Source organism: Rhinopithecus roxellana, chromosome 18, assembly GCF_007565055.1.
Source record: "Rhinopithecus roxellana isolate Shanxi Qingling chromosome 18, ASM756505v1, whole genome shotgun sequence".
Lineage (NCBI taxonomy): Eukaryota > Metazoa > Chordata > Mammalia > Primates > Cercopithecidae > Rhinopithecus > Rhinopithecus roxellana.
In genome coordinates this window covers 29,200,289-29,214,847 of record NC_044566.1, presented here as the reverse complement: position 1 = coordinate 29,214,847, position 14,559 = coordinate 29,200,289, and positions in this window count along the sequence as shown.

Here is a 14,559-nt window from a genome sequence, read left to right as displayed (position 1 = left end):
CTTTTTAGATATTCTGTCTACTGGGTCCAGTATTTTTCTATAAAATTATCTCTTTTATCTAGGTTTTAAAATTTAAGTTGCCTACAAGATTTTTCATTTTTTTTTTGTTTTTAATAAAAATCATACTGTAAACAAGATTAAACATGGACACATATCTTACTCTCAATATTTTAATAGTACCACCTGGGCTATGATAATCTCATCATAGCTACTATTTTAAAAAAATTATTAGTTATATATTCTTAACTTTAATATATTGTACTTTAAGTTGTACTCTTTTATATTTAGCTAAATTTACTTAGAGACTTTCTACTAATCAGGAAGTGCCAGCTTACAGGTGGACATGTGTGCTACTTCTGTACATTTTTATTGCAAAGAAATCCTGTAGAAGACTGGTTGGAAAGGTCTCCCATCTTTTCCAGTGAAGCGTAGTTTGGCAGATGAAACAAGAGAAGACTTAGGTAGTCAAGCAACATTTAATGTCTCTCTCTTCTATAGTTACACCAAAAACATTTTCCAGACCTTGATAAGTCTTTGTGACAATGCCCTCAGAGTTTATTCTTGTACCATTTCCTCCTTTATAGTTCCCTGAGCCTTCATCTCTTTTTATCTCTCCAACCTGAAAATCACCTCTCTGACCTCCCTTTATCTACTAAGAAAATATTTTCAACATTTCCTCTCTTTCTCTCTCTCTGTCTCTCTCTCTTCTCCTCTCCTCTATATGTCTCATTCTGAAACATTTGTTCTTCCAAAGACATCATATTTATTAAAGTTACATTTTTTTTCACTCACGCCATCAGTGTTTCATGATTGCATATCAAAGCAAAGAATCCTTTAAGATTCTTAGCTATCCTTTAGGATCGCTTACAGCACTTAATACATTTCTCTTTCATTTGTTGATATTTTAAAAAATGGTCTTTATCCCTACTATATTTTGGGGACTCCCAGGTCTAGAGCTTCTATTCTGGGGATGGACAATAATAAAATACTTCTTTTCCAAGTCATCTCAACGACAGGAACATAGAAACTTGGAGAAGCTGAGTTTCAGCACACATGGAAATAGCATGTTTCATTATGGAAATAGATTTCCCCTGAACTGGCCTGCATTAAGAAAGAGCATCTGCTAATTATACCAGGGGTCAAGACTACAAAGGCCAATTTACATTCTATGTGTGGTGTCCTTGATTTGCTTCTAAGAACCAAAACAATATAAAGGATTACAGATGGTTTAATTATTGACAGTCACTCCCTTGCTTTCCCTCTGAGGGTGTCAGGGTCTGAGGCTCTGTTGACCTCACAGCACTGCCTCAGCTATCCTGGGCGAAGGCTTCAGGATCCCCTTAGCATAGGCTCAAAGGTGGGGGTCTTTCTCTTAGCCTCTGAATGACACTATGCTCAATATAATGATAAATAAAATGAAACAAACTGGTGGACTCCTTCGGTTTAATTGCTTCCTGCTCGTCTGCTGTTCGCCTTTGTCTAGGTTGAAGTAACTGCTTCCTGTCGCTAAAGTACATTCTTGGTGAGATTATTTTTCTTGTATCCTATCCAAAGCTCTGTTTTGTGTGTGCATGTGTGTGTGTGTGTGTGTGTGTGTGTGTGTGTGTGTGTGAGACTTATCCACAGACCTGATTAAAATCCAATTATCAAGGGACAGTGCAACACAATGGGTTGCATCCTGGAGCAGCAGCTGTGAGACCTGCACTCTCCTTCCAAATTTGGCTCTTATTGGTGGGTGGCCTTGAACAACCTCTTTTGCTCAGTTCCCATATGCGAAAAATAGGGTAAACAATGGATATTTCACAGGAATTTTATAATTAATAAGTATACTTGAAAACATTCATTAAAAACTAAAAAAAAATATGAAGAAAAAATGCAATTACTATATCCTTTGTAGCACTTAGTTATTTAAAGCTTACATGTGCCAGTCCTCTTACAGCTATTTTTAAGTCTACTTTTAAGTACATTAACACTTAGAATATTAACAACAACTCTTTAAATAGGTACTGTTATCCTCATTTTACAGATGAAGAAACTGAGGCACAGAGAGGTTAAGTACCTTGCTGAAGGTCACACAAGCAGAGTGGTTTGGCTATGGAGACTAGGTTTTGATCACGACATTGTACTCCTTTATATACAGTATCTTGGGCATAAGAGGCCCCCAAAAAGGAGAGAGAGGTAGTTACTTAAGCATAGTAAATTATATATAGTAAAAGATAGTCACTTAAAAATTTTTAATACTGTGTTTTGACCTATCCAGCATCCTTGGCCTATTAAAATAAGCTCACCTACTTTCTAATCAACAGAGCCCAAACTGTAATTGTTATTTCATGTTTATTTTCAAAGTTAGTTGTGAACGGCAGCATCTATGAGCTTTTGGTGGATCCTTCTGTAGGTGCCTTCCAAGTAGTCATTCAAGTAGGACAAACAAAATTTCATGCAAATATTCATGAATACTGATAATCTTTAAAAATCTATACTATTAGAAAGTGATTTTGTTATCTAAGAGTTAACCTATGTCTAATAAAAATCTTTATTTTTTGAGTCACCAAATTTATTTGAAAACCTTTCTCATTCAAGCAAGAGAGCACTTTGATTTTCATCTCATTTCAATGTAATTCCTTCTCACCACCCCCTCCAAGAAAAGTCTATTAGCTATTTTTCCTTCCACATTTTTGGTTGCGGTTGGTACAGGTGAATATGCATAAAATGGACCTATTGATTTCTAGGCAAATGTCATCAATTACAGCCACTTAAGACTAGGACATCCTCACCTTTGCTCGGTTTTTACTGGTGGTGACCCACATAGCCTGTGACTTGACTTGTTCTATTTTAGCCTTTTCAAGAACCTATTTCCAATGCCCTAAGTTGTAAATTTTTCTCTTGTTTTATTTCATAGAATGGTCCTGAAGCACTGAACTTGTCAATGCAGGATTTTTGCATTTTCGTATTAATCAGTATGTAAAATGGAAGGGCAGATTATAGGGTACAAAGTACATAGGCTTTTTTTGGGACATGTGGATCTAGGAGCACCTGGTGGCATTAGACAGGGGAAAAGAGTAAGGAATTGGTCTGGCTATAATCTCCAACTTTTCTCCCCAGAATTTTTGAGATATATAATTGATGTTTTCCTATATCATATGAAAAGTATTATACAAAAGTAGCTTTGAGAGTTGACAAAAATAAGCTATGTGGAAAGGACTCCCTATTCAGTTAATGGTGCTAGAATAGCTAACTAGTCATATACAGAAGAATGAAATAGGACTCTTACCTTTCACCATATCGAAAAATTAATTAAAGTTTGTTAAAGGTTTAAGTATAAAACCTCCAGCTATAAGAATCCTAGAAAAAATGTAGGAAGCACCATTCCAGACATCAACCTTGGGAAAGAATTTATGATTAAGTCCTCAAAAGCAATTGCAACAAAAACAAAAATTGACAAGCAGGACCTAATTAAACTAAAGAGCTTTTGCATAGCAAAAGAAATACATCAACAGAATAAACAGGCAGCCTACAGAATGGGAGAAAATATTCACAAACTATGCATCTGATAAAAGTCTAATATTCAGAATCTGTAAGGAATTTATACACCTCAACAAGCAAAAAACAAACAATTTCATTAAAAAGTGGGCAAAGGATATGAACAGACACTTCTCAAAATCACACAAATTTTGCCAACAAACATGAAAAAAAGTTCAATATCACTCGTCATCAGAGAAATGCAAATTGCAACCAAAATGAGATACCATCTCACATGAGTCAGAATGGTTATTATTAAAACAACAAATTCCAGCAAGGCTATGGAGCAAAGGGAACACTTATACACTGTTGGTTGGAATGCAAATTAGTTCAGTTGCCGTGGAAAGCAGTTTGGAGATTTCTTAAAGATCTTAAAACAGAACTACCCTTTGATCCAACAATTCCATTACTGTGTGTATACCTAAAAGAGAATAAGTCATTCTCCCAAAAAGACAGCTGCACACATATGTTCACTGCAGCACTATTCATAATAGCAAAGTTATGGAATCAACCCAGGTGCCCATCAGTGGTGGATTGAATAAAGAAAACATGGTACATATGCACCATGGAATACTATGCAGCAATCAAAAAGAAGAAAATCATGTCCTTTGCAGCAACATGAATGCAGCTGGAGGCCATTATTCTAAGCAAATTAATGTAGAAACAGAAAACCAAATACTGCATATTCTCAATTATAAGTGGGAGCTAAACATTCAGTATAACATGGACATAAAGACGGCAACCAATAGACACTGGGAACTAGTAGAGCAGAGAAGGAGGGAGGAGGTCAAGGGTTGAGAAACCATTGGGTGCTATGCTCACTACCTGGGTGATGTGATCAATGATACCCCAAACCTCAGCAGCATGCAATATACCCATGTAACGAACCTGCACATGCATCCCTGAATCTACAATAAAAGTTGAAATTATTTTAAAAATATTAAAAATAAAGTATTTTCTCTGGGTGAGGTAGCTGATGCCTGTAATCCCAGCACTTTGGGAGGCCTAGGTGTGCAGATCGCCTGAGGTCAGGAGTTCAGGACCAGCCTGGCCAACATGGTGAAACCCCATCTCTACTAAAAATACAAACATTAGCTGGGCATGGTGGCAGGTGCCTGTAATCCCAGCTACTCAGGAGACTGAGGCAGGAGAATCACTTGAACCCAAGAGGCAGAGGATGCAGTGAGCTGAGATCATGCCATTGCACTCCAGTATCAAGAGCGATACTCCTTCTAAAAAAAAAAAATGCTTTTAATACTAATGTAAAAGATAGCTTTGAGCCCCTTTTTCTTCAGAAATTGTGGAGCAGCCATGGCATTTAGGAGATCTGAAATCCCAAGCTTCCTTTTACTTGTTCTTTTATGCCTTGGTTTCACAATTCTCCTTTTAACATTACACGTCCAGTGCTATGGATGTTTTGAGACTGTCCTCATTTTTTCTTTCTTTTTATAAGCATCTCAAGAGTGGACTCATTGAATAAGATGAAAGTCTCCTAATTTAACTTAGTCTCAGTTTTAGTAAATTTTTTCTCCCTTACTTTATCCCCATGAATTACTTCTACTAATGATTTTGTTGGTAAAAATCCCTTACAACAACGATAACTGTTTAACAACTTGAATTCTTGTTTGAAGAAAAGTTGGTTCACATGCTACATAAAATGTTAACTGTCAACTTCAGAAAAACAGGAGATGTTTTGAAATGGTATATATGAAATTGTTCTGCGCGGAAGATGTTTGTTTTTGCCAAGTGCAATAAGAATTTATCAAACATTTTACCTTTCAAGCCCCTTTGAAGATTATCTGAATCATGACCCTTACATTTCCATTACAAGCATATTGTCAAACATGATATTCTCATAACATCAAGAGCAAAATGGCAACTTCTCATGTTGTACTTATTGTGGTTGTATCCCATATATTCCTGTATATCTTTGTATACTATAAAAGCACAATAAACCTTACAATATGCAAAACTCCAATAACTCTGAGACTAATGTATTATAATAATCATTTTCTGACAATAAGGAACTTTTTTTTCCCTAAGAAAAGAACATTCTGTACATTATCCAAGGTGGGGCATGGGAAATGAGTCTCAAGGTTAAGTTATCTCTGGTTCCCGGACATCTATAATTCCTTTTCTGACAAGTTCATTTGTAACATACAATACACATTGATAAGTTATCAGTCACGTGAAAATTTGAAGGAAGAAAAAAAAGTACCCATTGAATGAAAGATCATTAATCTTTTATAACAAGGTTTCAAAGTATATTTAAAGTATATTTTGGTCCTGCTTGCTGAATGTCACATTGAGAACATCTGATCTTTGGCAGACAATGAGGTATCAAGCCCAGGTTTCCAACAAATAAAATTAAACTAAATGTCATTAAATTCAGCAAACAAATATTTGGAATCAACAAGGTATATGTAACAAAGTATGTATTTCAAAAAGTAACTCAGCAGTCTTACTTTCATTATACAGAGGAAATTGCACCAAACTCTTATTTCATTCTCCATCCAAGGGTCACTGAACCACTTGCCTAAGTAAGAGTAGCATGAGCATCACTACTAGCAACTGTGATATCCACAATACTAATTGGTTTAATGAAATATATCTGCCATTTCCACTTTATCAAAAAATGAACAGTATCCAGTTCCTGTGTTATAAATTCACACCCATTTCCCATCAGAATTTTAATTGAAGCAAAATACAGGAAATCAGAAAGATAAAACCACTTTCAAAGACAAAATATCCATGTTCTGGATCAGAAATAGAAACGAAACACAAAGTAGATGGGGCTTGCTGGTTCCAGATATGCAAGCAAGTAGAGCCTGCTGGCAGTTTGGGTTCCAGTGCATGATAAAAACTGAAAGTGCCCCGCTGGAGATGGGACTAAGTAAGACTCACAACCTGAAATGAGGTGCCTCAGTGGGGCTCTCCCCGCCGTGATGGAAGCTCAGAACAGTGGTGCCTACCATGTATGTGAATGAATGGTTAGAGCTATTATAAAATTGCATCACTAGGAGGAAAAGAGGAAGTAGATAATGCCAAGAAATGAGGCGAAGACTCCACCACCCAATAGCTTGGCATCTGGATTGCGCTATTTACAATATCGATGTGCTATAGAGGCACCCTAGCCACACTACAGAACATGACAGGCTTCCAGTCAAATGGATCTGGAAACTGGTATTCCAAAATTCATGAAGAATACCAATTTAGGAGCAGCAGCCATGAGATGAATTCAGTCTAGATAAAATATGAAAATGTAATAGAGAAATATGAAAATCAATTTGAAGCATATATGTTAAGGATCTTCAAAGAGATATAAAAAGTACAAGACCACTGGAGGAAAAAAAGAAAATATAAAATAGTAAAAAAGAACAGAAAAAAATAGTGAAGTAAAAATCTAACAAATAACATAGTAAATGAAATAAAAATTAAAACAGAAAACCTCTCAATTGGTTCTAGTAATAGAAACAGCTAGTGAGCATGAGAAAATCCTGAGGCATTCTGCCAGAATATTGCAGAAGTATAAAGAGACTAAAAATATTAAAAAGTGGTTAATGGAGATGGAAAAGAGTTTGAGAAGACTCAACACATTCTAATTGGCACTCAAAAAAAAAAAAAGAAAAGAAAGAAAGAAAGAAAATAGAAGGAATGGCAGAAAAATGATATTTAGAAAGTGAATAGCTAAGAACTTTTAGATTTGAAGAAAGATACAAACTCAGACCCATGAACATCAAGTACCAAGAGAGTTAAATAAAAATAAGCCTGTGTTTAAATACACCACAGCAAAAAATAAAGGTTATTAAGGGTAAAGAGAAAAATCTTATAAAGTGATACAGACATCATATTCAGAGATACATGGAGATAGGTGTGCAGAATAGGGGGAAGGTTTAATGTAGTACCTTGTCTTGTTTAAGAATCAGCAGGAGGCTGGGTGCAGTGGCTCAGACTGTAATCCCAGCATTTTGGGAGGCCAAGGCTGGGAGATTACCTGAGGTCAGGAGTTTGAGACCAGTCTGGCCAACATGATGAAACTCTGTCTCTATTAAAAATATACAAAGTAGCCAGACGTGGTGGCGTGTGCCTGTAGTCCCAGCTACTTGGGAGGCTGAGGCTGGAGAATCGCTTGAACCCAGGAGGTAGAGGTTGCAGTAAGCTGAGATCACCCCACTGGACTCCAGCCTGGGCGACAGAGTGAGACTCTGTCAAAATACATAAATAAATAAATAAATCAGTTGGAGATATAGAATAGCTTCTGAGTTATAGAAAGTTAGAGTCAAATATGTACGTGATAATAAAATATAAATACAATGTATGGTTTCCAAACTGGTAGAAGGAATAAAGGAGAAAAATATTACCAATTCAATAGAAAGCAAGAAAGAAGAGAAAAAAAATCCAAAAAACCATCAAAATTAAGCAAATCAGAAACAAAGAGAAAACAGAAAAATTAGTAGGTAGAATTTCAAATAAATGAGTAAGCACAATAAAACTTGGTGGATTAAATTTTCTGATTAAAAGGCCGATTATTGGATGAGGCTGTTAAAAAGTAAATACACTTCTAAAATGAAATGACTCAAAAAGTTAATAAAAAAGAGAAGGAAAACAACACACCGCATAAATAACAAGAAACAAAAATTGAATGATCAACATTATTGTTGGAGACAGAATCTAAGATATTTCTAACAGTGGAATACCATTTGTCTACATCCAAGTATAGAGACTAATTTCATGGTATTTGCTTCATCACCAATTCACAAGTAAGGCTTTGAAATGAACAGTTAATTTCACAAGAATTAAGGTTCAGCTTTGTGTGTGTGTGTTTCAGGGGGCTTCTGAGAAAGGAAGGAGCAAAGGACACTTATGATGACAAGCATATTTTAAAATACAACATTCAAAGCATTTTAAAATTTGATACAAAAGGTTCTTAATCTGAGCTTTGGTTAGCTTTCTTCTCCTGGTGTCATCAAGCTTTTAAAAATAATACTGAGTCAAACTATCTGTAATTGTATTGTGTTTTCAATTAATTTCAGTAAAAGCTCTTGTTCTCCATCTACCCCTGTACCCATTCCCTGTGACAAAAGATGTTTGCAATCTGACTAAAGAGGATTATGTATTCCCACCCCCTAGACTTTGGTTTCTGTCTTGTGACTTGACTTGCAATGGAGTGTTATTGGATGTCACATGAGCAACAACATGAAAAGTGCTTGCATTCTTGAGCTAGCTCTCATTCACCTTTGCCATTGCCACAAGAAAAACATGCTTGTTTGGGCAGAAGAATTCAGCCATCCCAGCCACATAAAACCTACAAGAACTCACCTCCAGCTGAACCCTAGAAAAAGACCAAGCCCACTTGAGATCAACAGAGCCATACAGCTGAGCCCATCAGTGAGCCCACAAATCTATGAGATTAATTATGGCTGTCTTCAGTCCCTGGCATTTGTGAGTAGCTGGTTATACAGCATCTTTGGCAGACAATGAGGTATCAATAGCTAACTGACACACACTGCACTATATTCAACTGTGGTAGCAATAGCTAACCGACACACACTGAATTATATTCAACAATCTTTTATTCTGCCAAAGATTTTCACTGACAAGTGCTAATTAGAGGCTTAGCATTTGGCTTCAACCGTGACCTAACAGCCAAACAGAATTTTTAAAAATAAAGAACTGAATCACAGAACATAGAGTATATAATAGTTACATTAAAGAAAATGACCCTTAAAATTTTCTCTTTCCATAGCATTTAACTCAAGAAACTAGAAAAAGAGCAACGAAGTAAACCTCAAAAAAGTAGAAGGAAGGAAATTATAAAGTAAGAGTAAAACCCCCCTCCAAAAAGAAAACAAAAAAGCCCTTAAAATGTCAATAAAAACTAAAAGTTGATTGTTTGAATAAAGTGATAAAATACATCTAGCATCACCTATTGAGAAAAAAGAAATTAAATTTACACAGCAAAGAACAGAGGAATATAAATGCAGATATAGTAAAGAAAATGAATAACTGTAATGGGGTAAAAATAATTGGTGAGCTAAGCATTTATGAAATAATATTTTCCACCTTCTCACCTTGACATATATACACCTCCCTAAGGAGTCTTCCTTATCCACATAATTTCAATGACTGTATATATTCTAAAAGTTATAAAATATTTACATCCAGAACATACTTCTAAGATTCAAATCTAGAATTCCGATTACTACTTATTGGACAACTAAAATTGAATGTAAAACAGGATCTCAAAACCAACATATTTTTCCATCTCTACTCTCCTTTCCCCTAATTATTTCTTGAATTTTCAATCTGAGTTTCAGTCTGGGTTAATGCGATGACCACCTGTTTACACACCAATAGATAAAACCTTAATTAACTCCTCTCACGCTGACTTCATCAATTTGGTAATTTGGTTCTTTGGATTCTTTAATTAGCTTTTACAAAAAAATGTTTCTCAATACTTAATAAACTACAGTGTACAAAATATGTACTGACAATATGAAAAATTTTTTGATGACAACCTATAATATCCTTATGTTTTATTTAGATAGTGTGGATTTAATGTAGTTTTTGTTCTTTAAAAAGATATTTTGCTTTCAAAGAAGTGAATGGTATATTAAAAACTAAACAAAATTAAATCTATGCCTCACTGACTTCACCTTAAATATTTGCAATTATCCCTTTATAGATTACTCACAATGCTAAATATTCCTTCCATGTTGCCAAGATAAAGCAATTGAAAAATACATTAAACTACTTTAAACAAATTTGGAGGACCAGTGCATTTAGGTGGAAAAAATTTCCTGTTGTTCATTTATTAATATATTTTTCCATTCAAAGTCAGTGAATATTATATCCTAGGTATTGACTTAATGGAAATTACATCTTGGTCCTATGAGACAAACAAATACACAAATACATGTATACTATATTTGATGGGGATAGTGCAATGAAAAAAAATGAAACAGGGTAAGAGAGAAAGAGTTTTGGAAGTAGTATACATAGGGTGGTTTAGGAGGCCTTTCTGATCATGGGATATTTTAAGCAAAAGCTCGAAGAAAATGAGGCAGCCAGCCATCCAGATAACTGAAGGAAAAGTATCCCAATCATGAGGTTAGCAACTGCGAAGGCCTTGAGTGCTTGGCACGTTTGAAGAAAAGGAAACCAGTCTATGTGGCCAAGAAGAGTAAGATACGGGGGAGGGGGATGGAAAATGATGTTGGGTAGATAATGGGTGACAGGGAGACTGAAACAGCTGGATCAATCATGAAAGACCCGACAGACAACGGTTAGAGCGTTGCCTTTTTTACTGAGTTAGATGGGAATCTATTGATAATCCAGATACAATTATTTAGGGCATACTAGAGTGAATTATCAGAAAGAAACCAGATCATGAGATATTTGAACACTCTTGGGTATGTATTTAGCATTTTAGATGTAAATGTACAAGTATGTTTATTGACTATACCAACTAGAAAAAAAGTCTTTCGACAATACAAATACAGCTTTCTTTACAGCAAACTGGTATTTTTCTTTTAATTATCATAGGACAGCGTTGAACAAAGGTTTTGATTTAAAATAAGCAGCCTATTAAACCCACCAAATATTTCCTTCCTGAAAAAAGCACATAGAGATATGACAAAGATAAAAGCTGAGCAACAGTGAAATAAAAGAGGACACAAACAAATGGAAGAACATGCTCATGGATAGGAAGAATCAATATCATGAAAATGGCCATACTGCCCGTGGTAATTTATAGATTCAATGCCATCCCCATCAAGCTAGCAATGAGTTTCTTCACAGAATTGGAAAAAACTGCTTTAAAGTTCATATGAAACCAAAAAAGAGCCCGCACTGCCAAGACAATCCCAAGTAAAAAGAACAAAGCTGGAGGATCATGCTACCTGACTTCAAACTATACTACAAGGCTATAGTAACCAAAACAGCATGGTACTAGTACCAAAACAGAGATATAGACCAATGGAACAGAACAGAGCCCTCAGAAATAATACCACACATCTACAGCCATCTGATCTTCAACAAACCTGAGAAAAACAAGAAATGGGGAAAGGATTCCCTATTTAATAAATGGTGCTGGGTAAATTGGCTAGCCATAAGCAGAAAGCTGAAACTGGATGCTTTCCTTACTCCTTATACAAAAATTAATTCAAGATGGATTAGAGACTTAAATGTTAGACCTAATACCATAAAAACCCTAGAAGAAAACCTAGGTAATACCATTCAGGACATAGGCATGGGCAAGGACTTCATGTCTAAAACACCAAAAGCAACAGTAACAAAAGCCAAAATCGACAAATGGGACCTAATTAAACTAAAGAGCTTCTGCACAGCAAAAGAAACTACCATCAGAGTGAACAGGCAGCCTACAGAATGGGAGAAAATTTTTGCAATCTACTCATCCGACAAAGGGCTAATATCCAGAAACTACAAAGACCTCAAACAAATTTACAAGAAAAAAACAAACAACCCTATCAAAAAGTGGGCAAAGGATATGAACAGACATTTCTCAAAAGAAGACATTCATACAGCCAACAGACACATGAAAAAATGCTCATCATCACTGGCCGTCAGAGAAATGTAAATCAAAACCACAATGAGATACCATCTCACACCAAGTGGAATGGCAATCATTAAAAAGTCAGGAAGCAACAGGTGCTGGAGAGGATGTGGAGAAATAGGAATACTCTTACACTATTGGTGGGATTGTAAACTGGTTCAACCATTGTGGAAAACAGTATGGCGATTCCTCAAGGATCTAGAACTAGAAATACCATATGACTCAGCCATCCCATTACTGGGTATATACCCAAAGGATTATAAATCATGCTGCTATAAAGACACATGCACACATATGTTTATTGCGACACTATTCACAATAGCAAAGACTTGGAATCAACCCAAATGTCCATCAGTGACAGACTGGATTAAGAAAATGTGGCACATATACACCATGGAATACTATGCAGCCATAAAAAAGGATGAGTTCATGTCCTTTGTAGGGACATGGGTGCAGCTGGAAACCATCACTCTCAGCAAGCTTTTGCAAGAACAGAAAACCAAACACCGCATGTTCTCACTCATAGTTGGGAATTGAACAATGAGATTACTTGGACATGGGAAGGTGAACATCACATACCGGGGCCTATTATGGGGAGCGGGGAGGGATGGCACTGGGAGTTATCACTGATATAAATGACGAGTTGATGGGTGCTGACGAGTTGGTGGGTGCAGCATACCAACATGGCACATGTATACATATGTAACAAACCTGCAAGTTGTGCACATGTACCCTAGAACTTAAAGTATAATAAAAAATAAAATAATCAAATAAAATAACAGAAATGTATTCTCCCACCAAAAAAAAAAAAAAAAAAAAAAAAAAAGCTAAACAAAAGTCAGGAATATTATATTTATGAAAATAAAATTTGAGCAATATAGTGTGTCTGTATATTATTGGACAAGCTCATATAAATTTTATCCACGCAGCTGGCCGTAGTGATCTGCATTGATTGTATAATAAGGCTTCAGCTAACCAGACATCAAATAAGCTGAATTACTCACAATGTAGCCCCAGAGAATGAACGAGGAGACTGCACACAAATTGTATCATAATGTAGTAATCATACTTTTTAATTAAAAATATAAAATATGTCTCAATATATTTCTCAGGATGGATCCAATTCAAAACCAGGTATTTGGACACTCTACTCTTAAATAATTCTTAAGTTTATTTGTTTCTCATCAACCACTCTTTTACCTTTTCTCTTCCAATAGTCCCTTCACCCATCCCCGATCCTCTGCACTACAGTAGAATGTACCCAGGCAGTGACATGTAGAAGTTAAGAGAGCAGGCTTTGTTTAAACAGCCCTGGTTTAAAATCCCAACACGCTGTCACTTAATAGATAGATGATGTTGGACACATTCCTTAACTCCTTTATTTATAAAATGTGAATAATGGTAGTATTTCATTCACAGTGTGTTTTTAAAGATTAACTATGATAATGCATATAAGCAAGCATTCAACTGATAACTTGAGGATCATGATTACCAAAACAATTTTTTAAAATATAAATTCAGTCCAGCCCTCCTTTGCTTAAAAAAAAAAAATCCTTCAATGGCTTTCCATCACCAAGAGACAAATAACAAATCCCATGGCAGGTAGAGTCCCTCGTGATTGAGAGGTGTCTTTCCTTTGAGCCCCTTCCGTCATTGTTTTCCCTATTAAGCACATGTCAGCCATACTGAATTACTATGCTTGTACCCCATCACTCCATACACACTACCTTTGTACATACCACTCATTTTATTTGGAATGTCCTCTCTTCACTCTGATTCTTCTACATGGCAAAACTAACATTACAAATTTAACTTAAACATACTTTCTCATTGAGGGGAGTTCCCTGAATTATTGGAACCTCTCTTTGTCTCTCTAGAGGACTCTGTGTTTCCCATATCCACATTCTCATTGTCTGGTAGACTGCCAGACATATACTACACTCCTGATTATTGTCTACGGAATGAATTTAGGCTTCAAACATCAGTGAAGTTTTTTTCCTAAAGAGAAATTTATCTTATGAACAGCTATTAGATCTCAGAACAATTTTAAAGATGTGTTGAGTTTTGTTAACACCTCTGCTATCTAAACTGATAGAAATTATAAAACAATAACAACACAGATATGTTTTCTAAAAATGTTGAGAAATAATTTGCATACTAGGCAGGTTTAAACACTGACTATTGCTCAAGCCGAAGTTGACTAAAAATTCTTGAACATTGCTATCGTTTTGATGAGAATCATAAAAATAAAGGACAAATTGATTAAATGACAGAATAATAGACACAACTACACAACTAAATGATACGGCTATTCTATTTGTTTTTTTTTTTTTCTTTTTTTTTTTTTTTTTTTTTTTTTATTTTTTATTTTTTTATTTTTTATTATACTTTAAGTTCTAGGGTACATGTGCATAACGTGCAGGTTTGTTACATATGTATACTTATGCCATGTTGGTGTGCTGCAC